This window comes from Lontra canadensis, unplaced genomic scaffold (genome assembly GCF_010015895.1).
Source record: "Lontra canadensis isolate GAN:19392208 unplaced genomic scaffold, GSC_riverotter_1.0 scaffold15, whole genome shotgun sequence".
Taxonomy (NCBI): Eukaryota; Metazoa; Chordata; class Mammalia; order Carnivora; family Mustelidae; genus Lontra; species Lontra canadensis.
This window is the reverse complement of record NW_022631009.1, coordinates 22,505,405-22,528,848: the sequence shown is the minus strand read 5'-3', so window position 1 is coordinate 22,528,848 and position 23,444 is coordinate 22,505,405. Positions and strand designations below refer to the sequence as shown.

Here is a 23,444-nt window from a genome sequence, read left to right as displayed (position 1 = left end):
AATCTATATAAGTCACTGAAATAGTAAAAGTAATACAAATACTTTATAATTGACTACCATGGTCCAGGTCTTGCCCTACTTGATGTACATAGATTCAGCTAATCCTCAGAGAAACCAAGATTTAAGTATTATTATTATCTTCCTTTTATAGACAAGAAGCCAAGGCATAGGAAAATTAAATAACTTGCACAACTAGAAAAGAGCAGTCTTGCCCTCTTGGTCTGTATAAGTTAAAATGAAATCATTGAGGAAATGAGGATTCTGAAGAAAGCTTTTTCAAAAGAGAAAGGAAATAAAATACATGAAGGGCATTACAGGGACGCAATACAACCATTTGTGAGAAGGGTAACTTTTTTTTTTTTTAAGTTTTTCAGAAATTTATCAAGGCACAGTAGCTGTAGCCTTTAATGCATATTGGGGTTAATTCCAGGACTTCCATTGTCACTCAGGACTTGACAATGTAATAGTTATTTATGTCACTAAACCTTTTAGGCTGGAAGGTTTTATACATTAGTAACTGTTAAAGATCTTATTGCAAAATTACTGTCATGATTATGGAAGTCCTCATTTAACCCACATTGGTCATAATATGTTTCTGCCATGGTCATGAAGTTTTCTGATTCAAGTAGCTTTATATAAAGCGTATTTAAAGGATGGCTTTAGTTCTCTGGAGTTACTCGGCCCTTAGAGTTAGTCCTGGTGAAATCCCTTTCTGGGACTTTTTTTAGTGTTTCAGAAAGAAAAGATAGACAATTGGCATTGCTAAGTACTAAATTCTAGAGTCCTGTCTGTGATCAAAATGTCCCTTGGCCCAAACAACCAAGAGTACAAATGTGGTCTCATTAACGTTTATGCCCAGTTTTGCATCCTATGACGCTATACTTAGTTCTTGGCGTTCCTAGTGGGATCTGCCATGTTCTCAGGCCCAAGTTTGTTCTTGACCATCTGTTTCTGCTTCTTTGCTAGTAATCCACAGATAATAAACATTTAAATACATAGCCAGGGATAGTAAGGAACAGAGTACTATGCTTTACCATTTCTTTCTGAGGAATGGTTTTGTTAAAAAAGGACTTGTCCACAATTCCTTCTTCTAGAGGTGTGGAGTTTTTCATATGTCAACCAGCTGTAACCTTTTGAAGGTTTAATGAGATCAGCAAATATAATCCAACATACAAGAGTGGATATGAATCAAGTCTATTATTGTTGAACAAATGGCATTAATTTCCAGTGCACATGTGGACCTGAGTTTTAAAATATTTGTTTCAAAAATGTCAAGCTGCTCATTGTTTTAGAATATTTGAGCAGCTTGCCAGTATACTCTTTTTAAACAGTTGTACTTCTGACAGATTACAGTGTTCACATATTTACTCTCCAACTTTAAAAATTCTTCCAGTGGCATGGGTAGTGGGGAAATATCTCAAATTCCTCTTTTTGAAGGCTTGCATTACCTAGAGGGTATCACTTTTAGTGGTAGCCTTGGGCTAAGGGACTCACTTTCCACACCAGTGCTGGTTATTCTGTCCCTGGGTGGAGAAGTCCTCTTCAGTGCCCCCCAGAGGTCATAGAATTAGATTGCTCAAAGCAGTGGAGAAGCTAGTGTCTCTTCCCACTACCCTCAGCTCCAGAGAAGGGAAAGCTCCAGGGAGAATGAATGCTTGTCCTGAGTACTCTGATGTCCCAGGGATTAGGTGATGAGCTCTTTCCTCCTGGAGGTTACGGTTGCAGTTCAGGGGTACACGTGGGCAGAGAACCCAGAAGTCTCCTAAGTGGGTATGGGGAGATCCGTGAGGATGTTGAGGAAAAAGATAAAACTTAGATTATCTTATTTTAAATTTCTGTTGTTGCGGATGTTTCATAATGCATGTACATAGTCTGTCGGTGTTGCGAAGCAATTTTTTTTTATACTACACTTAATTATTTTGTACACACATAGATCTGCTTCAGGACTATCTGTTCCATTCCACTGATCATGGCTGATATCTGTAAGAAAGATTGACAACTATATTTAAAAAATATAATCTATCTAATCAGGAAATCGATTTAATCAGAGCACTCCATTCCATAAATGATTTGATTGAGCATGTTTTTTTCCTCAAGATGAAAGAGTACCCAGCAGCATAGTTATTTTTTGTACTTATATCCAGTTTAGCACCTCTTTTAAGATTTGGAATTGAAGAAACTTACAATGTATTTCTGTAAGATAATCTGTTGTAATGGTACCATATTCCATTTCTTACTAAAACATAAAACACAACCCTGCTTATTAACTTGTTTACTTGTCGCCATTTTGTCCTCTTGCCGTGTGTGAATTCTTCTTAACTGGTTTCTGCATGCTCCTAAACTGTCCTCTTCTTCTTCTTTTTTTTTTTTTTTTAATTTTTATTTATTTATTTGACAGAGAGGGAGAGAGATCATAAGTAGGCAGAGAGGCAGGCAGTGAGAGAGGGGGTAGCAGTCTCCCTGCTGAGGAGAGAGCCTGACGCGGGGCTTGATCCCAGGACCCTGAGATTACTACCTGAGCCGAAGGCAGAGGCTTAACCCACTGAGCCATCCAGGCACCCCTAAACTGTCCTTTTCTTGGGGGAGGGTCTCCACACTGTTAGTTTGCTTTCAGATTCTCTGGAATTTGCTCTCAGCTCATCACTGTGTGACACTGAATTGTGGTCAGGCCAGGTAATGTCCAGGTGGCTTGTGTTGGGCAGTGGCTGCTCCCTTCACGCCTGGGGGCATGCTGACCAGCCTGTTCCTACCAGTGCCCCACACTGCTCCCCTCAGGGCTACTGCCCCTGACGTTAGTTTTACAGTTGACTGTGAAAAGATTTATCTCTGCTTATACCCTCTGGATATCCAACTCTCAGCCTCTTCCATTTGATTCTATCATCAGTGTTCCTCTCTTCCCCACTTTTTCTTGGTACATAGATCCTTTAAAAAAAAAAAAAAAATCCTTACCTTCTGCTTCCCTGCTACAGGACTTCTCTGGCAATTATATATTTGCATTACTTTCGTTTCCAAAACAAAATTATCTGGTGATTGTCTATGATTAGAAAAGTAATTCTAGAAAATCACATTTCATTTTGCTACATTAAATCTTTCCTGGGACTTCTGGATATATTATGTTGCATTTCACAATTCCTTGAAAGGAAATTATTATTATCATTTCCACATGGATTGATTTATGAGCATTTGGTAATTTTCTTTGGTTTCCTACCTCAGTCTGCCATCATAATTCCTAAATTCAAATTAAACCAATATTTCTGGTCCCTCATGTATTTCCTAAATGCAGCTTCCTGATTTTCTATTCTGCTTTTTTGTTTTTCTAAGATTTTATTTATTTATTTGAGATGGAGAGAGTGAGAAAGAGCGCAAGCAGCAGTGTCACAGGTTGTTGTGAAGACAGACAAGCACTCAAACCCATTCTGACCCCTGGATCTTTGCAGTAGCTCTTCCCTTTAGCCAGAGTTTTCTTTCCCACATCTTCACCTGGCCAGCTCTTGCCATTCAGGTTTCAACACAAACTTTCTTTTCTTAGAGAAGGCTTTTCCTGGCTACTGAGCCCCTTAACACTCTCTGACACATCATTTGATTTTATTTTTTCACAGTGTGTGTCACTGTCTGGAGTTACCTTTGTTTACTTGGTCATTACCTGTCCTCCAGTTAGAATGTAAGTTCAGAAGAACAGAGGCTTTGTCTGTCAAGTTTCTGGCTCTAACCCAAACACATACATAATGTGGCATCTGTCACATAGTGGTTTGATAAATGCTTATTGAAGGGATGGATAAAACATTTTGGAAACACTGTAGAAAATAAGGTTAAACAACTTTCTCTAGAACAATATATGCTGGTATAGCATTTACCAAATATAGTTGTCTAAGGAAGAATAGATACATATTTACATAGATGGATAGATAGTTGGGGGGACATAGAATGGGTATGGCGTAGTGATTTACTGCAAGTGTACAGGGACATATGGATGGTAGGTACATAATTTGCTTTTTAGCTGTATAGTAACGTTCCCTGTACTTTTAAGATGGCATTATAGAGTGGGCTTAAAGAAGAATGAAGATGAATTCCAGAGGGTACAGGAAACCTCTTCCTTTTGTAGGGGTTTAGAAAAAATCACTCAAAGATGTGTCACCATGGCATAGAAGTTATTTTTTTTTAATTTTTTATTTTTTCAGCATAACAGTATTCATTATTTTTGCACCACACCCAGTGCTCCATGCAATCCGTGCCCTCTCCAATACCCACCACCTGGATCCCCCAACCTCCCACCCCCCGCCCCTTCAAAACCCTCAGATTGTTTTTCAGAGTCCATAGAAAAGATCTCAACGTGAGACAGGAATCCATCAGAATCCTGGAGGAGAACGTAGGCAGTAACCTCTTCGATATCAGCCACAGCAAATTCTTTCAAGATATGTCTCCAAAGGCAAAGGAAACAAAAGCGAAGATGAACTTTTGGGACTTCATCAAGATCAAAAGCTTCTGCACAGCAAAGGAAACAGTCAAAAAAACAAAGAGGCAACCCACAGAATGGGAGAAGATATTTGCAAATGACAGTACAGACAAAAGGTTGATATCCAGGATCTATAAAGAACTCCTGAAACTCAACACACACAAAACAGGTAATCATATCAAAAAATGGGCAGAAGATATGAACAGACACTTCTCCAATGAAGACATACAAATGGCTATCAGACACATGAAAAAATGTTCATCATCACTAGCCATCAGGGAGATTCAAATTAAAACCACATTGAGATACCACCTTACACCAGTTAGAATGGCCAAAATTAGCAAGACAGGAAACAACATGTGTTGGAGGGGATGTGGAGAAAGGGGAACCCTCTTACACTGTTGGTGGGAATGCAAGTTGGTGCAGCCACTTTGGAGAACAGTGTGGAGATTCCTCAAGAAATTAAAAATAGAGCTTCCCTATGACCCTGCCATTGCACTACTGGGTATTTACCCCAAAGATATAGATGTAGTGAAAAGAAGGGCCATCTGTACCCCAATGTTTATAGCAGCAATGGCCACAGTCGCCAAACTGTGGAAAGAACCAAGATGCCCTTCAACGGACGAATGGATAAGGAAGATGTGGTCCATATACACTATGGAGTATTATGCCTCCAGAAAGGATGAATACCCAACTTTTGTAGCAACATGGACAGGACTGGAAGAGATTATGCTGAGTGAAATAAGTGAAGCAGAGAAAGTCAGTTATCATATGTCATACAGGTTATTTTGAGCTGAAAACAATCAAAGCCCAAAAGATTCAGGGAGACACTTCCCCCAAATGCCTAAAAGAATTTAGAGGACCTGCTCCAGGAAAGGAGCTATCACTATAGATAACTGTATTATAATATGATCTGGGGATCATAGACAGGGAACAACTTACCAGTCTATTCCTTAAAATTCCTCTTTATGTCCCATTTTTTCCGAGAGGCCTAGTAGACGTTTGTTTACCAAGCATTTACTTTTTTTTATCTTCCTGTGAACTGCTTTCCTTCCTTTTGAAGTCCCAGACCTCTAGCTTCTCCTTAGTTCAGGATGACATTTATGCCTCATTTTGCCTGACTGTCTTTGGAATCTTTCATGTTTATGTGGATTTCCCAAGCATATGTAATGTAATTAAACTTGATTTTTTCCTCTTAATCCATCTCAGACAATATAATTCTTAAGCCAGCCAGAAGAACCTTGAAGAGTAGAATAAATTTTTCCTCCTCAATACTCCCCTGTTCCCTTCTCTGTATGTCCCTAACTTCTTGCCACCCAGTGCAACTCACCCCTCTTTGAGTTGGTTTTGGAGCCAGAACAGGTCAAAGGTGAGCTACTCTCATCTGATTATCTATGTTAGTTTGACTTAGGAGCTGATTTTGGTATAATTATTTGTAACCACGGAAACAGAGCTCATTTCTTTTGACCTACATTGCATGTGCCATAACAACACTATGCAGAAAGAATTCCTGAGGATACTTTCCTAAGGAGAAGCCTGTGGGCAGAGTAGGCACTTCATGCTTCAGGGCTCCTTTCAGATGCAGAAGGCAAAATGGAAGACAGTCCTATATTTCTGTTTCATTGCTTTTGTTTTGGTTTTTTAGATTTTTGAATATTTCATTGATAATGCAATTGTGTGTGTGTGTGTGTGTGTGTGTGTGTGTGTGTGTGTGTGTATATATATAATAGATAAATTGGTGCTAGGGTATAGTGCCATTAATCTGCCATTAATCTTTATAGATATGGGTGGTGAAGCAGGAGCAAATGAATCCTTGTGCTCATTTTCTGCTCAACATTATTTTTTACTTTTTAGGCAACAAGCTGGAGTTGATCATTCCACATGCCATGTCTACATGGACAAATCCACAGAACCCTCCATATGTATAACCAGGGTTGTTGTGGATTTTAGTTTTTCATAGAGAATCACTAACTTCTACTTCACATTCTGGCCCAAATATGAGATATTGTTTGTTTTTATGTTTGCTTTTTCAAGAATGAAAAATTCACCTTTTATATTATATAGATTGACTGAAATCATAAGCCCATTGTTTACTGTTATTATCTATTTTCTAATTTCATCTGTTGGAAGTGGAGGAAGTTTTGTACCATTTTAATAATTTGTTTAATCATTTTGCAGTGCATTCATAAATAAGATTGGTCTATAATTTACTTTACTTGTACTTGTTTTGGTCTTAAGGTAATACCTTGAAAAAAACAAAAAAGATAATACCTTGAGTTGGCTTAGTTTGGAGATTTTTCTATTCCTTCATATTGAGATTTTTCTATTCCTTCATTCTATTCCTTTCATTTACCTGTAAAACCTCTTGAGTCTGGTGGATTAGTTGTATGTGTGTGTGAGGAGAGAGAGTACTTTCTGATTCTTGATTGAATTTCTTAGTGTTTATTGAGATTTTCAGGTTTTCTAATTTCTTCTTGAGTAAATTTTGGTAATTTTTTTCCTAGGAAATTTGTCGTTTGATCACCCTAAACATAATTTTAAAAATTGTTATATAGTTCTTCCATAAAATTAATTTGATCTAGAATGGAATTTTTATTCCAGTTCTTGATTTTGTTGCCATTTTTAGCATTGTACTTTTTCATATGTTTTGGAATTTGGGTTTGCTGACTCATTTTGAGTAGAATGATTTAAAATTCAATTTGTATTATTGTTAGCACTGTGTTCTTCCCTTTGAGCTCACTGTTCTCTCTCTGGAGGTTTTGTGATTGCTTTCACCAGGCCTGCAACACTGCCAGTCCAGAACCAGGTTTTATTATGTTGTATCAGCCACCCTTGCCAATGGTGATAACGAGGATCACATATTCTGTTACAAAGCCAGCAGATGGCTTGATTCAGTGCCTGGTTCTGATTCATGTCTTTGTCCGTATCTCCTCCAAAGGCTCAAAGTTTTTATAAAGCTGTACCTTGCGGCATGTTTTTTTGTTTGTTTTCAGCTTCTTTTCAGAAGCCCAACCCCCTTGCTTGCTTTCATACAGTTAATCTGGTGTGGGTCCCCCTATCCCCAGCAAAGCAATTTTAGAGTCTCTCTGCCTATGAGAGCAGAATGTCCAGCAGTCAGTGCCCGGCTCCTAGATCTGAAACTCTGCAGATCCCCAGACTTTAGATCCACTCACTTCCTTGTGATTCTAATCCACCTCTAGTCTAAAGAGATGTTTATCTGGTCTTTAGAGCCACACTGTAGACTTTTGGTTTTCACTTTTTTTTTTTTTTAACTCATCTCTAATTGCCATGTGTTTGAACAGAGGAGGCTCATGAAGGTGTGAATTTGCTATGCCCTATTTACCAGAAGTCTCATAATTAACTTTTAAGCTTTACTTTATTTCTGGTCCTAATTTTTTTGTCCATAGCTCTGTATAGTCCTGACCTTTGAAGCATTCATTAAAAATTAATCTTTTTTAATGTACTCCTTGTTTATACTCATCATTGAGAGAAAGGGAGTTATACAGTATTTGAAAGTAAACTTCTCTAATGGGTTTATGTGATTAGAATTGTAAAGGTCAAAGTAATTAATTAGAACTTTGTTCTAGTTGTGCATTGATCACAGAAACGAATATTGTTTTCTTTAAGGGACTGAAATAGCTTGATTCTGAATCATTTTATTACTAAAAAGAAACAAATCAAAGTTGATTTGTTTATTCTCTACTGTATTTCAAGTCTCGTGAGAAATGCGTGTGAAGGAAATAAAAAGGTCTCTGCCTTAGGAGAGAGTGTGGTATTTCTCAGCTGAGGGGTAAGAATGGAAGGCATACTCCTTCTCTCCCCCTAGTAGAAGTGCATCAGTCTGGTATGGGGGACTTTTTATTTTCTAACTGCATGTTTCTCCACTTCCCAGCCTACTACCAGCAGGGGAGTGTGTTTTTGCCCCCATAACTGCTTGAGAATTACTAACAGAGAGAGCCACTTTTTCTAAGAATGATACCATAAAAATTGGCCTTGCCGATCACAGTAAAACATGTAAATAAGCGCTAATATGGATTGGGAAACTAGATTGACTGAATATTCACTGGGGTTTGGCCCTTTTCTTGCAGTTGTTGTCATATCAACAACTAATGGCAGTTGTTCGTGTCCATTTTTAGACACATGGAAATGGAAGCCCAGAGAACCAAAGCAGCTTACTGAAAGGTCCTCATAAGGTAGACTTCAAACCCTGGCCCGTCTGCCTCTAAAGCTGTGATTTTGACTACTCTTGCAAGAAGAAGGGGCAAAGACAAGATTAAAACATGCCCTACCTAATTGAAGTTTTCTGCAGGAACATACGGAGCTTAAAATTCATCAACTGTTAAGACTATAGAGTTGAAAGAGATCAAACAATGCTTTTTGATGGGCCATTTAGTTTTTTCTTTGAACTTTAAACAATGGTATACTTACGTGTGTCTACAACAGCATAAAATTGGTATCTGCCCTTTATCATCCACTGACTATTCTTGGTGATTTTCCTAACTTCTCCACAGAGATTATGCTCAATTGTGATGTCAGGATACGCTTTTTTTTTTTTTCCTCCTGGCTCAAGTTTCTCATTTTTATATGAAATATGCCAGATTTTCAGGTGTTCTCTGAGACTCTATTCTGGATTCTCTCTATATATTCTAGGCTGTTCTAAGGAGAGAACCTTTGTGTGACCAGCCTTGCCAGCTCTAGAAAAGCAATTGACAGTGGAATTACTTATTAGATTAGCCGTTGCCAGGACAAAATTCACTTCAGGTGCATGGAAGCTCTAGTTCAAACACCTGAATTCATTTTCACCCAGCACTACCTGGTTACCTAGTAATTGCAGAGTTACTTAGGACTGTGTGATTGTGATTGCTTGAGCTATACCTCTTTTATCCCCTTTGCAACCTATTATTGAAATGAAAATGTAACTTAGCTGTTTCATGATGTATGAATGTTTTCAAATAGGAACAGTTCATGCTGTTTTAAATTAGACTCACCAAACAACACTTTTAGAGTATTTGTCATATTTCTAATTAATATGTGCTTGTGATTGATGCTTCCTTTAATTCAAGCTAGGAGCACATAGTACCCTAAAGCTGTGTCTGCTAAAGCAATGTGGGTGAAATCTACTATACTCTCCAACTCCCCAGGTGAGTCTTTCCTAGAGAGAACTGTTTGCAGTGTTTGAAGTTATCTTACAGTAATTATGGTGTAACCAGTACTGTAGCAACTGCCATGTAAGGAGTCCATTGTGCCTAGTGACTGTGACAGTGATGAAGTTACTATGTCATCTCATTTCATTTTCACAACACACTTTAAGGTTGGGTTTGTGTTGTTATTCCCACTTACAAATAAAGAAACAAGGCTTAGAGAGGTTAAATAACTTGCCCATGTCAAGCTGATAGGGATAAATTGTTGAAAAAACCCTTTAGACTATGTGTGTAGGCAAAAAGTAGCAGATTAATTTTCAGCATTGTCAAGTAAAAGCTAATGAATTAGAGAAAAGCAATCAAAAGTAGTCTCTGCATTGTTTTTTGTGAAGCAGGCAGAGGGATGGGATGGAAATAACCCTTAGCTCTGTGCGGGAAGCCCAAGGTTCTGTTTTCAGGCCCTGCCACTTGGACATGCATCAGTTCTCTGTGTAAAGGCGAAGTGTTGGCCATAATTTCCTAAGGTCATTCTAGCATAGGAGCCTGAGAAGGAATCCAGGGTCATTGGAGGTTTCTTAAGTTATGTAATTCTATGCAAGTAAAGAAAATAAGCAAATTCTGGGAAATATCAGGAAGGTTGTTATAGTTTCTATATGGTACACAAAAAGTTATGTTATCTATATATACATTGTAAGTTTGATTGTTACAGCTCCAAAATCTAATTGGAGAAAGTTCAAAAGGAACCATCAAAATGGTATAATGAGACTATTATAATGAGTATAGCAATCTTCACTCTACAGAGAAAAAAAGTTAGAAATGTCGACAAAGGCATGATTTTTATGTATTATATTAGGACAGATAAAGGGAACTACCATATGGGGATGGTGAAGTTACTGAATTTTCCACCCATGGATGTAAAAAATACAAAAATATCTTTGAGAATAATTATGCATATGAAGAAATGACAGTCCATCATGGATTTCCAAAGGAAACTACAGGCTGTGGAGTCCTCCCCTAAAGGTTGATATTGACAGTGATTGTAATTATTATGCCTCCCACAGTATGCCCCTAGGTTCCAATAGAAGTTGATGCAGCATGGCTCCAATTCAAGAAGGCAAATTTTTTTTTAATTAATTTTTTATAAACATATATTTTTATCCCCAGGGGTACAGGTCTGTGAATCGCCAGGTTTACACACTTCACAGCACTCACCATAGCACATACCCTCCCCAATGTCCATAACCACACACCCCCCTCTCCCAACCCCCCTCCCCCCATCACCCCTCAGTTTGTTTTGTGAGATTAAGAGTCACTTATGGTTTGTCTCCCTCCCAATCCCATCTTGTTTCATTTACTAAGAAGGCAAATTTTAAGTCATAAAAAGTTCTTTTTGGTATGTCATAGTTCCTTAAGAATAAATAATACTAGTAACATAACTATAATATATAGTAATATAAATAAAATATAATTTTATTCTGAGTTCAGTTGAAGAAAAACCATAATAATAGAAATTTAGAGTAGAAAAAATATTGGTATCACAAGAAATAATTAACAGCTCTCACTGAATAATGGCCAAGATAAGCCCTCTTTTCCTTTAGAATCATGGAATCTTAGAGCTGACAGTGCCTTTGGATGTTATCTGGCTCAGTGCCCACTCCCACGTGAGGTCGGGTATCCATTCTTTACCTGACAGATGTTCCTTCCACTTCTGCTTGAACACTGCTTGAGAGCTTACTCCTCTGCAGACTCCTGTTCCCTTGTTGAACTGCTCAGATTTATTCTTCTACTGAGCTGAGATCTGTCTGCATGCACCCTCCAATTGCTGGCCTGGTTATACCTTTTGAACAAGTTCACTTCTCCTATAGATGAAGCGTCTAGCCCTTTGAAACCTTCTTTTCCCCCCAGGGTAACATATGCAGTTGCTCTTCAAACAATGCTATTTCCAGACACTACAAAATCCTGACAGCTCTTCTCCAACCACAGTCTGTTTTCTGGAGGGTCTCCATAGGTATCTGGCTGACCAAAAAAAAGAGAGGAATATGTAATTGATTAATTAAAGTAGGAGTATTACTTTACATAATAATCCATATTTCTATCAACAGATTCTAAACTTTCATTAATACTTTCCATAGTTGAGACATACTGTCCACTCAATATGCTTAGACCCACCTGAATTTTCTGATTGTCCCCAGATGAACTACCATTAACCCACCATCTCAAAGTACAGGGTACACCTTCATATTTATCCCTGCTGAATTATCTTGTTGGCTATAAGCTGTTATTTCTGCTTCAGGATGACATTTTAGGATCTTGATTATTTGGTCGAACATATTGATGATTCATCCTATATTTTTATCATTTTAAAATTCATAAGTATATCTCCAAGGTATTGAAGAAAATATTGTATGAGATTGTACCAGGGCTGACTTAAGTTAAACAAGTGCTAACACTTATGACAAATATAACTTCATGAGAACAGTACTTTGTATTTCTTTTAATCTTGCTCTAATTTTATAGTCTATTAAAATATACTGTTTGTGCTGATAAAATACAAGTTAAATTAATAAACATCTCTTTTTATTAGTATTTTTGTTTCTTTAGAAAATGCACAATTGAAGGGAAAGAGTCTCCCTCCCTCCCTTTTTTCCTTCCTTCCTTTCTTTTCCCAAGGTATATGATCAATTATTCAAAACACATGGCTGCAACCAGCATGTAATTGATGAGAATATAAACTCGTGACAAGCCAAAATATTTAGGAGAATATAGATATAATCTCGTAAGTGTTGACATTGAAAAATCTAAGTCTGCAGTGTGACAATAATGTCACAACATCCACTGAGCATTCTTTTATCATGATTCTTTCATTTCAATTAATTGCATTTTGGAAAGAAGAACGCTATGCTATTCATTATCCTTTGTGGTCTCTGTTATATTCTGAAAATTACCCTGTATTCTCATTATTTTTTTTAAATAGTCATTCCTCATGGGCTCTGAGTCCCTAGGGTCAATTTTTATCCCTTTCTGTCCAATAGGTCTGCCATTACCAAAAATTATGACATTGAGGCTGCTTCTATTCCTTATACTTGAAGTTCACTTTTAAGAGGGTAGAAGAGAAGTCTCTGTGTTGTGCAAAGCATAACCATGGTTCAAGTTAGTTTGGACTTAGGAAAAAATCACTTTTGGATTATTTGTTTTGATTTGTGGTGTACAAATATTAGGAGGTTAATCAGCTTTTTAGACTTTAATGGCTTTTGAGTCTTGTGAGACTAAAATTATTACTTCTTTTCTTCATTACGTATGTTATTTGACTGTGAATATTGAAGGTAAGTTTCAATTTATTATATTTTAAGTGGAAAGGAAGAGTTTTTCATTTTGGGTAAATATATACAACATGCACTTTCTCTGTCTCTCCTAACATTTATATTGTATAATACTAGTTTAAAAAAAAACTATTATGTTTTTTTTTTCTGGACATGAAAATTCCAATAAAAAATAAGACCAAATCAGAGTTAATGGGCAAAATAGTATTCTTTTGCACAAAGATACAAGAAAATAAAATGTTCAGTATTTGCTGCTGCCCAAAACAAGGTATACCAATGGAAATTTGGCATGTTCCTAGAGTGTGAATGCAGAGATTATTAACTAAAGGAACTTGGCTGAGAGTGTATGAGCTCAAAAATGATGACAGTTCTAAAGACCAGAAGCACTGTGTTTGGACAGTAAGCTTGCTGCCTGTACAGACATGGAATCTTTCAAAGTAGGCCTGGTTTCTTGACATCCTGTCCTGAAGGTAAAAATAGATCACTGAAAAGTCCTCTATTAGGAGCATCTATAACATTATTTGCCTTTTATTTAAGCTATAATTTATACATCAAAATTAAAGTTGTCTTCAGGGGCTGACATCATTAGAAGCTATACAGCTATCCCAGAGTTCGCTGCCAAAGTCTTGGACTTGGGATGGTTGACTTCTGACTCCCCACTACCTGCTCCAGGACCTGGCAGGCAGAAGCTAACAAAATAACTTGGATGTTTGAGGTAGAAATAATTTAGGTAACTGTGATTTAAAATACACAGGCTATCATGGCAGATTAGCATTTCTCAAAGCCTCTTTCCCACTCCTCAGTTTACCTTGTCTTAGCCACACCCATGGAGATGTCAAGCTAACGCACATCAGCACTAGGTGGAACGATTTCTCTTAATTTTGTCATGTGAGCCTCAGCACCTGGACACAAGCCTGGGTTCCTGTCTTGACCTGGATTTACTTTCTCTTTTCTTTCCCTGCCTTGCCAAAGCTTCTTTGCAGTCATTTTGCCTTCTAATCTGTCTTCCACCTCATCTCCTCTTTTTTGTGCCAGTTATAATTTTGCTTCGTTTTCTCCCTCCCAGACAGCCTCCCTCCCTCCTTCCTTTCCTAATTATTCACAAAGTAACTAAAAATACCCTATCCTCAAACAAAAGTTCTTTCTACTAAGGAAAAACTTCACAGAAGTCAATCTGTTTACTAACCCTTGCTAATTTGTCTTTCTCTTTATGGGAACTGGTGGTAGAAGAGGAATTTATTGTATCGCCTCAGTGTGCTTTTCAATGTGACAGTACTCATTTGGTTAGGAACCCCAGGTCGGTTATTCAGTTTCTTTTCATGGTTCATCAAATAGGTCCAGAGCTGGAGGCCACAGAATATTGTGTAGACAGAAGCTTTCAGCTGATCTTGCAAACCTGACTTCTGTCGACAACGTTCAGAAGATCACATAAGGTTAAAGAATTGAGAAACTTTCCACAATCAATAGACAAACAAACATCAAAAACAGCACTCTAAGTTACATAGGCTTCCAAGATTTTATAAAACATTAGGGGACAAAAAGAATCCTTTAGTTTGTAAACCTAAATGGCAAAAAAAAAATCAACTCAGAAAGTTTCTTTTTCCCTCCCTTCCGTACTCCCTCCCCTCCCTTTTCTTTTCCTTTTTTTTTCTTTTCCTTTTTCCTTTTTCCCCCTTCCTTTCCTTTCCTTTCCTTTCCTTTCCTTTCCTTTCCTTTCCTTTCCTTTCCTTTCTTTTCTTCCCTTCACTTCACTTCACTTCACTTCTTCGGCAACAACTTGGTCCCCATTTTCTATAATGATGATACCTCTATTAGCTTGTCTCAACTGAAAAATGAAAATTTGGTACCAAAGTACCAAATGCTTCTATTTTTTATTTTTTAGTCTTATGCATCATGTCTAACAAAAGCCTAGAACATACTGGTGGGTGAATGGCTGTCAGAATAGAGAAGTTATAGCTGTGCCTTGTACCATAGTTGGATTTGACCATGGGAAAGGTGATCACTCTTGAAATAGAAATTGCCTAATCTCTGCCTCCCTTTCCTCCCTTGAGGAAGTTCAAGTACAGTGTTGCCATTCAACTTTTCTGCTCTTCCCATCCTCTCAAGTGAGACAACTTACTCTGTGGTTGCTTGGGATTCAGGAACACCGTTCTTTCACTTAAAAGATTATCTCCAGGGACGCCTGGGTGGCTCAGTTGGTTGGAAGACTGCCTTCGGCTCAGGTCATGATCCCGGAGTCCCGGGATCGAGTCCCACATTGGGCTCCCAGCTCCATGGGGAGTCTGCTTCTCCCTCTGATCTTCTCCTTGCTCATGCTCTCTCTCACTGTCTCTCTCTCAAATAAATAAATAAAATTTAAAAAAAAAAGAAAAAGACTATCTCCATTTGCAGCCATCATGACTTCTGGATGAAACCCATTTACCTTCACTTAATCAGAATGATTTCCTTCCATAGACACTCTCTTCTGTGTCTGATCCACAAGTCAATCTTGAATCAGTTTCAGCCATTTCTTCCAAGTACCCTGCAATCACATTTATAAATCTACCTAAGCCGTGGTTGAGTCACAAATAAATTAGGTCCTCCTTGTCCTGTTTTCAGATATCAGCAATGTGCTTGGACTATTCAACTAGGAACAGGCATAATCTTTCTTTTATGAAGCCAATCTGAGTGCCCTGCACATGTAAGAAGGGACACTCAAGGAATAGAAAGAGCTTCTTTCAAGAGTAGCTGTGGTGGTGAGAGAGCATTGGACAGGTGGTTCATTTTCTTGTGAAAGAAGTCTGTATCCTGTAAGCAATCAACACCCACAGTTTCACTAAATAAAGCTTGAATATAAATTAATTCAAAAGGAGCTCAGATGTTTGCTGTTTTGCCTCTGAACACACCCTGTGTGTCAGGAGCCTAGCTTTATTCATAGACCACCTAGTCTGTTCATTAGGGAGGACAATATTCATTCAAACATAGTCTCTTTTATCTGTGTTGGGCATTAGCACAATACATTCAGCAACCGTCCTCTGAAAGCCAAGGCTTTGTCTCTGGCAGGGATTATGAAAACATAGATTTCTTGAGAAGTGCCTGCCCACCTGTGTTCAGATTCTAAATTGTGGGAAGACCTTGGCAGAGATCTAGGAGATGTTCAGGGAAAAGTCTGTTGAGGTTATGGAGACTTTTCAAAGGCCAGTTTCTCACTTTAAAGTGGTTAGAATAGAAGTAGAATTCTTGAGAACCGACATGGAATATTGGACTAGGTGGAATCTTGAAAGATTTTATCTCTTTGTAGTTAGCTTTCCATGTAAGACCTAAGAATGTATCCTGTCTTAGAAATCCTCCCAGGAATGAAGTTTTCCATAACCTTTTCCCTGTTAGCCATTTTTTTTTAACTTCTACAAAAGCCTTCCATCAGAAAATTCTTGATCTTGTCTACGACCGTCACGGTCACTGCTGCAACTCAGAACTGGTTCCTTTGTTGTACCTTTTGCTGCTCATACCCTCCACAGATGGGCCCGTCATAGCTGAAGCCCATTATTAAATCACTTCTTGGCTTCTTCTCTAAAGCCAAATAATGACAGGGTTTTTCCTCCTCTTTTTTTTGGTAGGTCATTTTTCAACTATCTAATGATTTTTGTTGTTGAAAATTGGATTGGAGATTTCCTGCGTCTGGCAATGTACCAGGCCATGAACTTTGCAACCCTGATACTCCTCCCACTACCTCTTAAAATACACCAAATAAAATGAGACCAAGACAATGAAGGAGCTACAAGCAAAGCAAAACATCACAAAATCAAAAAAATAAAAACACTGAGAAGTTGTCTTTCTGGTTTTTGAGCGAAACATTCATTGTAAAATGAAGCATGCTTCATAGTTAAGTGGGCACGTTGTTTATTAAGGATCAATCAATAAGAACGAAAGTCAGGTTTAGATATACACCTATACAACTCACAATTTAAAATGCAAAATGTTAAAAACTAAGCATGCCAAGAAGATAAGTGTGAGCCAGTAGTGGCCCTTTTTAGTATATCTGGTATATATATAATTTCCATTTACTATGGGCATTTGGAGACCATTAAGCCATTATCACAACTTTCAATACAAGTACTTTTGATTTTTACATTTATCTTTGATCTCTAGTTGGTTTTAAGGGGGATTCTATCTTTTTCAGGTTTTAGAATCCAGATTATGATTGTAAATAAATACAGACATTTTCCATATTTTTTCTTTGCTTTGCAACAGCTGAATTAGAGTGAGATATATGTGACCTGTAATGTTTGTTTGAACTCGCTTATGAAACCATCTGAGCTCCCTGCCTTCAAAGGTACATCTCTGATAACTCTTGCTATTCTTCAATATGCCGCACTTGCAAAAGACTTTATTTAACATGTGTGTACAGCATAAAAAATGACAATGAAAGGATTACACATGTTCTCACCACTCAGTTTCAGAGAAAGAACACATGGCAGTGTCTTAGAAGCCCATTCGAGTCATCAGTGTATATATGTTTCTGATCATCTCCTCCACTCTACCCCAATCCCCATCTGATATAAAAACTATCCTGATTTTGCTTTTCCATTACTTTGCTTTTCTTCATGATTACTATATTTGTATACATTGCTAAAGATTATATTCTTTAGTTCAGCCAAATTTTGAAGTTTATATAATGGAATCAAAGTCTTCTCTTTTGTGGTTTCCGCTTTTGGTTTTGCTTTTTGTTTTGAGATTCATTTATTTTGATAGATGCAGGTGTAGGTCATTGTCACTACTTTATAATATTCCATTGTATGACTGTGCTACAATTTATTTATCCATTCTACTGTTGAGGGACATTTGGCTTGGTTCTGGTTTGAGACCCTGTGCTTGCTTCAGTATGACCATTTTGGCCCACATCTCCAAGAGCTCAAGTGCTGGAATTCCTCTAATATATGCACCTTATGGGAAGTTGTTGGGGTGTGTGATACACATACGCTCAACTTTTAAAAGGATGTGCCTAATAGTTTTCCTAAAGGGTTTTAACAATTTTCTACTCCTACCTGTATTAAATGAGAATTCCTTTTGCTAAGCCTCCTTGCCAGGAATTCATATTGTCAGATTTAGATTTTTTTTACATTTATAAAGGTGCAGAGTGGGATTTTATTGAGGATTTAATTTCCGTTTCCCTGACAAATAATGAAGGTGATCATCTTTTCAAATGTTTGGTGTCCATTCATAATTTCTTTTCTGTGAAATGCCTATTTATGTCTTCTTTTCTATTTGCCTGTTGGGTTGCTCATCTTTTCTGGCTGAATAGTAGGAATTCTTTATATATTTTTAATATAAGCCACTTTTTGGTATATGCATAATAAATATCTTCCCCCAACTTGTAGCACCTCCTCTCATTCTGTGATTTCTCTTGAGGAACACAAAGTCTTCATTTTTTATAGTTGACTTTATGCATCTTTTCTTCATGCTTTGCATTTTTAATATTTTGTTTAAGATCTCCTCCCCCTCCCCTAAAGACGTGAAGATTTTCTTTTCTTACATAAGTTTTAATTTTTTACTTCATTTAAGTATTTAATCCATACATACATAATTATATTTTTCATTTTCATTTGACTTTTTAAAGATTTTATTTATTTATTTGAAAGACAGAGATCGCAAGTAGGCAGAGAGACAGGCAGAGGGAGAGGAAGGGAGGCAGGCTCCCTGCTGAGCAGAGAGCCTGATGCGGGGCTCGATCCCGGGACTCTGGAACATGGCCCGGGCCAAAGGCAGAGGCTTTACCCCACTGAGCCACCCAGGCACCCCTCCATTTGACTTTTTAAATATAGTTTCCATCTCTCTGAAGAAATTCCCCATCTTTTCCACTAGATTTTTCGCATATTAATCATAATTTCAAGACCTTATCTGATATTTTAAATATCCGGGCTATATTTGGATATGCAGTATTATATTGAATACTGTATTTCCTGACAATGGATCATTTTATTTCTTGCTTATTTAATACCTCATAATTTTGACTGGATGCTGGATATCATATGTAAGAAAACAGTAGAGCCTGAGGTGAGCAGTATGTGAGTCCAAAAGTGATTATGCCTTTTCTTCTGTCAAACGATTAGTATGAGTGTGGTTGAGTCCATCTTTCATAGCTGAGCTAGGTTTGGATTTTATTGTTTCACCTACTTCACATTTGTCTGGTATGGGTGCTCACATTTGTCTGGTATGGGTTGCTGCTGTGCTGCTTTTAGTCTCTGTAGGGGTTGGGTTGCTGGACAAGTTTTCCCGGTGTCTCGCTTTATCAACTTTCAGCCAGCTCCATGTGTCTGCACCCCAGCCAGTGTTTCCTCTCTGGGCTCTTGCCCTTCCCTGAGCTCTGTTACTCAGGTGCTTGTTACTACTCACTGCAGGCCCCCTGTGGAGACAGGGCAGTTTCTTGGTTCTCCTGCCCCTCTGTGTGCCTGAGGTCAAGAGTAGAGCTTTCTCAACATTACTGCTCTCCCCCAGCCCCTGTGGGAACCAGGCTCTGCCATATGGCCCCCTCACCCTGTGGCCGCAGAACTCTACATCAGTGCATGATTGTGGGTATGAGTAGGTTTCCTGACGGCCCCGGGAGACATACATGTTTTTCCTAGTGTCAGTACAGAGTGGGAGTGCAGTTTTCTACCCCCTGCCCTTTAGCCACTGCCCTTTGCCTGGGACTGCCCTGGAGGACCGGTTTCTCCTTCTCCCCGGGGGGGCAAATGACTTCTGCTTCCTATGAGAGAGGGTCCCAGAGGCAGCTTATGTTTGCCACCTGCCTCCCAACAGCATCTGGTCATCGTCTCTCTGCCCTCCTGCACCATTGAGGCAAACTCTCACTGGGCGTCTGGCCTGCTCCCAGTATTCTTAGGAGCGCCTGATGGAGACCAATGGAAGAGATCTAGAAAATTGGGTACCTGGCGCCTTACAGGGGCAGTTCTCAGGGATTCTAAATTCTCACATTAGTGAGAATTCACCTTTTCACATTCACCTTTTCAGAATTTGTTAACATTTTCCTTGTCTTCTTCTTTTCTGTTTTTGTCTGTCACCTCCATCTGTTGTCACTGTCACTCTTCCTCCTGTCCCTGTAAAAGGCCAAGCAGTTCATGTATCCCATCTCTCCTTGGATGAGCTTGTTATCCTCTGGAATTCAGCTCCTCTGGCTGAATCACAATCAGATCTCTGATGAGCCTTGAAAAGTGATGATTTTGTAGATTATCTAGATTTCTCTCACTGTTAGGGTGGGTACAGAATTCTCCTGCCGCGGTCCAGTTGAAGAGGAAGCAGACGATTTTTCCTCTCCCTGTCACCACCACTCTCTGTTCTCTTCCTTTGTCCTGTTTTTTTTTTTTCCTTTATAACACTTAAAACTGCCATTATATTGTATTTATTTATTGTCCATCCCCTTTACCAGAATAATAATACCATTAAGATAGAATACTTAGTTATTTTTTTCATTATTGCATTTCTGACCTGTAATAGAAACTCAATACAAATTGTTGAATAAATGCTTGCAGTGAATGCCAAAGATGTGACATTTTCTCCAATATCTTGCATTAGCTTGTTTTCATAAGAATGTGGTTGCTCTGAGGCTGTTCTCTCTCTCTTGTTCTGCCGTATTCTTCATATGTCCCATTTTGATTATGTTCTTACTCATCTTTGAATCAGGCAAATCTATTTGCACTCAGTGTCTCTGTGTGCACCAGTAACAAAGAAGTAAGGGGCTTGTCCTTGAGGCTGCTCTCTGTCTACCCTTGATTTGGTTTATCTCTGCTCTCAGACCCACAGCTGGCCTGGAGGAGCTTGTGAACCACTGCCAGTCGAATTGTTCATTGTAGCAGGTGTGGCTGCGTTTCTGCCCTACTGTGCTAGGTTCTCCCCCTCCCGCCCTCACCCCCACCCCAAGGCCTGAGTCTTTGGTAGTCAGGGCTCATGTGTGCCTCACAAATAACAACCTTCATTTCAGATCATCACAGTTCCCCTTTTCCTTCCCGTTTTGGTTTGGCTACTATTGCTGCTGCTATGGTGTTAATAATTTTTACTCTTGACCGCATTTTGAAGACATGGTGGTGAAAAGGGAGGTGAAGGGTGGGGAATTGGTCAGTGCTCTGCCTGCCTCAGAGGGCAGTGCTCAGATGGGTAAGGTTCTAGGCCATGTCACTGTGCTAAGGGCCCCATGTCAGGTAACAGGCAGGAAAGGGACTGTGTATTCCTCTTTTATCAGGCGATTCTTTTTCACAAAACTGGAGCTTTCTGTGTTTCCAGGTAGTCCATTTTATTTCATTTTCCTAAGTCAGATCCAAATGTATTCTAGGCAGTGTTCATTTCTGCCTGACCCTGACATAAGGCATGGGGAGTCTGTATGCTTTACTGATTTGTCCTTTGTGAGGCTGCAATAAGGAAGGAGACCTTGGACATTATTATTTTCTAAGGGTAGTAGAGCTCTTACAATTAGGAATACTCAGGTTCATTAAAAATGCTCCCATATTGTCTCAAAATCATAACTGCTATCCCAGGGTGGCCCCCAATATATTTTCTGATTAAATATTAAAATAAGCTCTCATGATCTAAGTGGTTTGTAACCATTCTTCTCTAGCACTATGCCAAAAGCCTTATCTTATGGGATATCATTTAGTTTCCCATCATCCAAAATCATTTTCCCCATCTTTTAATTATTTGTTTAACTAATAATTCTGGGTTGGACAATGGAGACATTTTAGGAAACATAAATATGTGTGATTATAAAATAACATCAATTATTCTGAGGGATAAAATAATAACTGCCTTGATTTAGTTACTCTTATGTGTTAACTGGGAAAAAGTTCATTAAAACAGATTTTGATACTTTTAATCCACTGTAACTCTAGCTTCATTGGGAAAATGGCTCTGAGGATGGTGAGAACATTGACTAATTGGTTTGTTCATCCCACATGGGATTACACCAGTTTCTGAATCAGAAATTCCTGCTATTGCAACATGGTTTCTTCTTTCTTCTTTTTTTTATTCTTTTCCTTAGAAACAATCCATTTGGGTTCATTACATGGCCATTTGTTAGTCTTGTTAGTTACAAGGCGTTGTACTTGTTTGTGACTATAGTGAAGTCATGTAGGCCAGGGCTGTGTGTGTGTGTGTGTGTGTGTGTGTGTGTACAGACTCAATGGGAGATCCTGCAGCTGCTCAGGGCAACAGGCAGCACCAAGTGTCACTCTGATATTTCAGAACCCAAATCCTGCTTTCCCAAAGTCATGGGGCATTTTTATTTCATTCATCAAGATCAGTTCAACTTTGGTTTGCTTACTACATGTTGTACATAGACATCAATCTGCTTAACTTTTGAAAGCTTTTTATTGATGTGTAATATTCTCAGAGAAAGTACACAGATCCTGAGTGTGTAACAAGGTAAGCTTTTTTACAAACTGAGCACACCTGTGTAACTGGTACCCAGATCACAAAACAGAAGTGACCGCACCTCAGAAGCTCTCCTTATTAGCCCCTTCATGTCACTAACTCTTCTCACCTTTCACTCATTCTCCTGTTTTAATTGTTTTTATATTTTATATCCATGAAATTATACATGATACATTATTTTTTTGTCTGGTTTCTTTCATTTTTCATTATGTTTATGAGATTCATTTCCATTGATGATATATTGTGTTTGTTCATTCTTACGGCTGTGTAGTGTTCTACTAATCAATATAACACAATTTATTCATTCTGCTGTTTAACAAGCATTTAAATAGTTTCCTTTTGGGAAAGGGGATGGGGGCATTCTGAAAATTCTAGTACATCTCTTTTGGTGAAAGTATATATACATATACATTCCTGTTGGAAATATATAGGAGTGGAGCTGTTGGGGCATTGGGCATGTGTTTGTTCAGATTTAGTAGATAAACCAGTTTTCTGGAGTGGTTGTAAGCATGTACACTCACAGCAGCAATGTGTGAGAGTTCTAGTCACTCCATCTCTTCACCAATATTTGACCTTTTCTGCATTTTTTTTTAAAGATTTTATTTATTTATTTACTTAACAGACAGAGATCACAAGTAGGCAGAGAGGCAGGCAGAGAGAGAGAAAGGAGGAAGCAGGCTCCCTGCTGAGCAGTGAGCCCGATGCGGGCCTCGATCCCAGGACTCTGGGATCATGACCTGAGCCGAAGGCAGAGGCTTTAACCCACTGAGCCACCCAGGCGCCCCCCTTTTCTGCATTTTTAATTTCAGTCCTTTTGCTGAATATATATTGAATGTGCTTTAATTCTTATTTACTTAATAATTGTGAACCTGAGTACCCTTTCATATGTATTTGTATATCTTTTTTTGTGCATTGTCCATTCAAGTCTTTTGCCCATGTTTTTATCAATTGGCTCTCTCTTAATTCTGTTTGATAGGAATTCTTTATATAACCTGGGTATAGTTCCTTTTGTGTGTGTTTGTATTGGAATTATCTTGGTTGCCTTTTCACTCATGTATTGGGGTCTTTTGATAACAGACATTCCTCATTTTTTAAAAGTTAGATTTATTATTTTTTTCTTTTATGCTTTGTGCT

At 38.4% G+C, this 23,444-nt stretch overlaps 1 protein-coding gene across 2 annotated transcripts in view; it reads left to right on the top strand.

Moving 5' to 3' along the window:
• CPQ (carboxypeptidase Q) overlaps positions 1-23,444 on the top strand; it is a 358,351-nt gene that overhangs the window by 173,978 nt on the left and 160,929 nt on the right. The gene's annotated exons all lie outside the window — the stretch shown is intronic.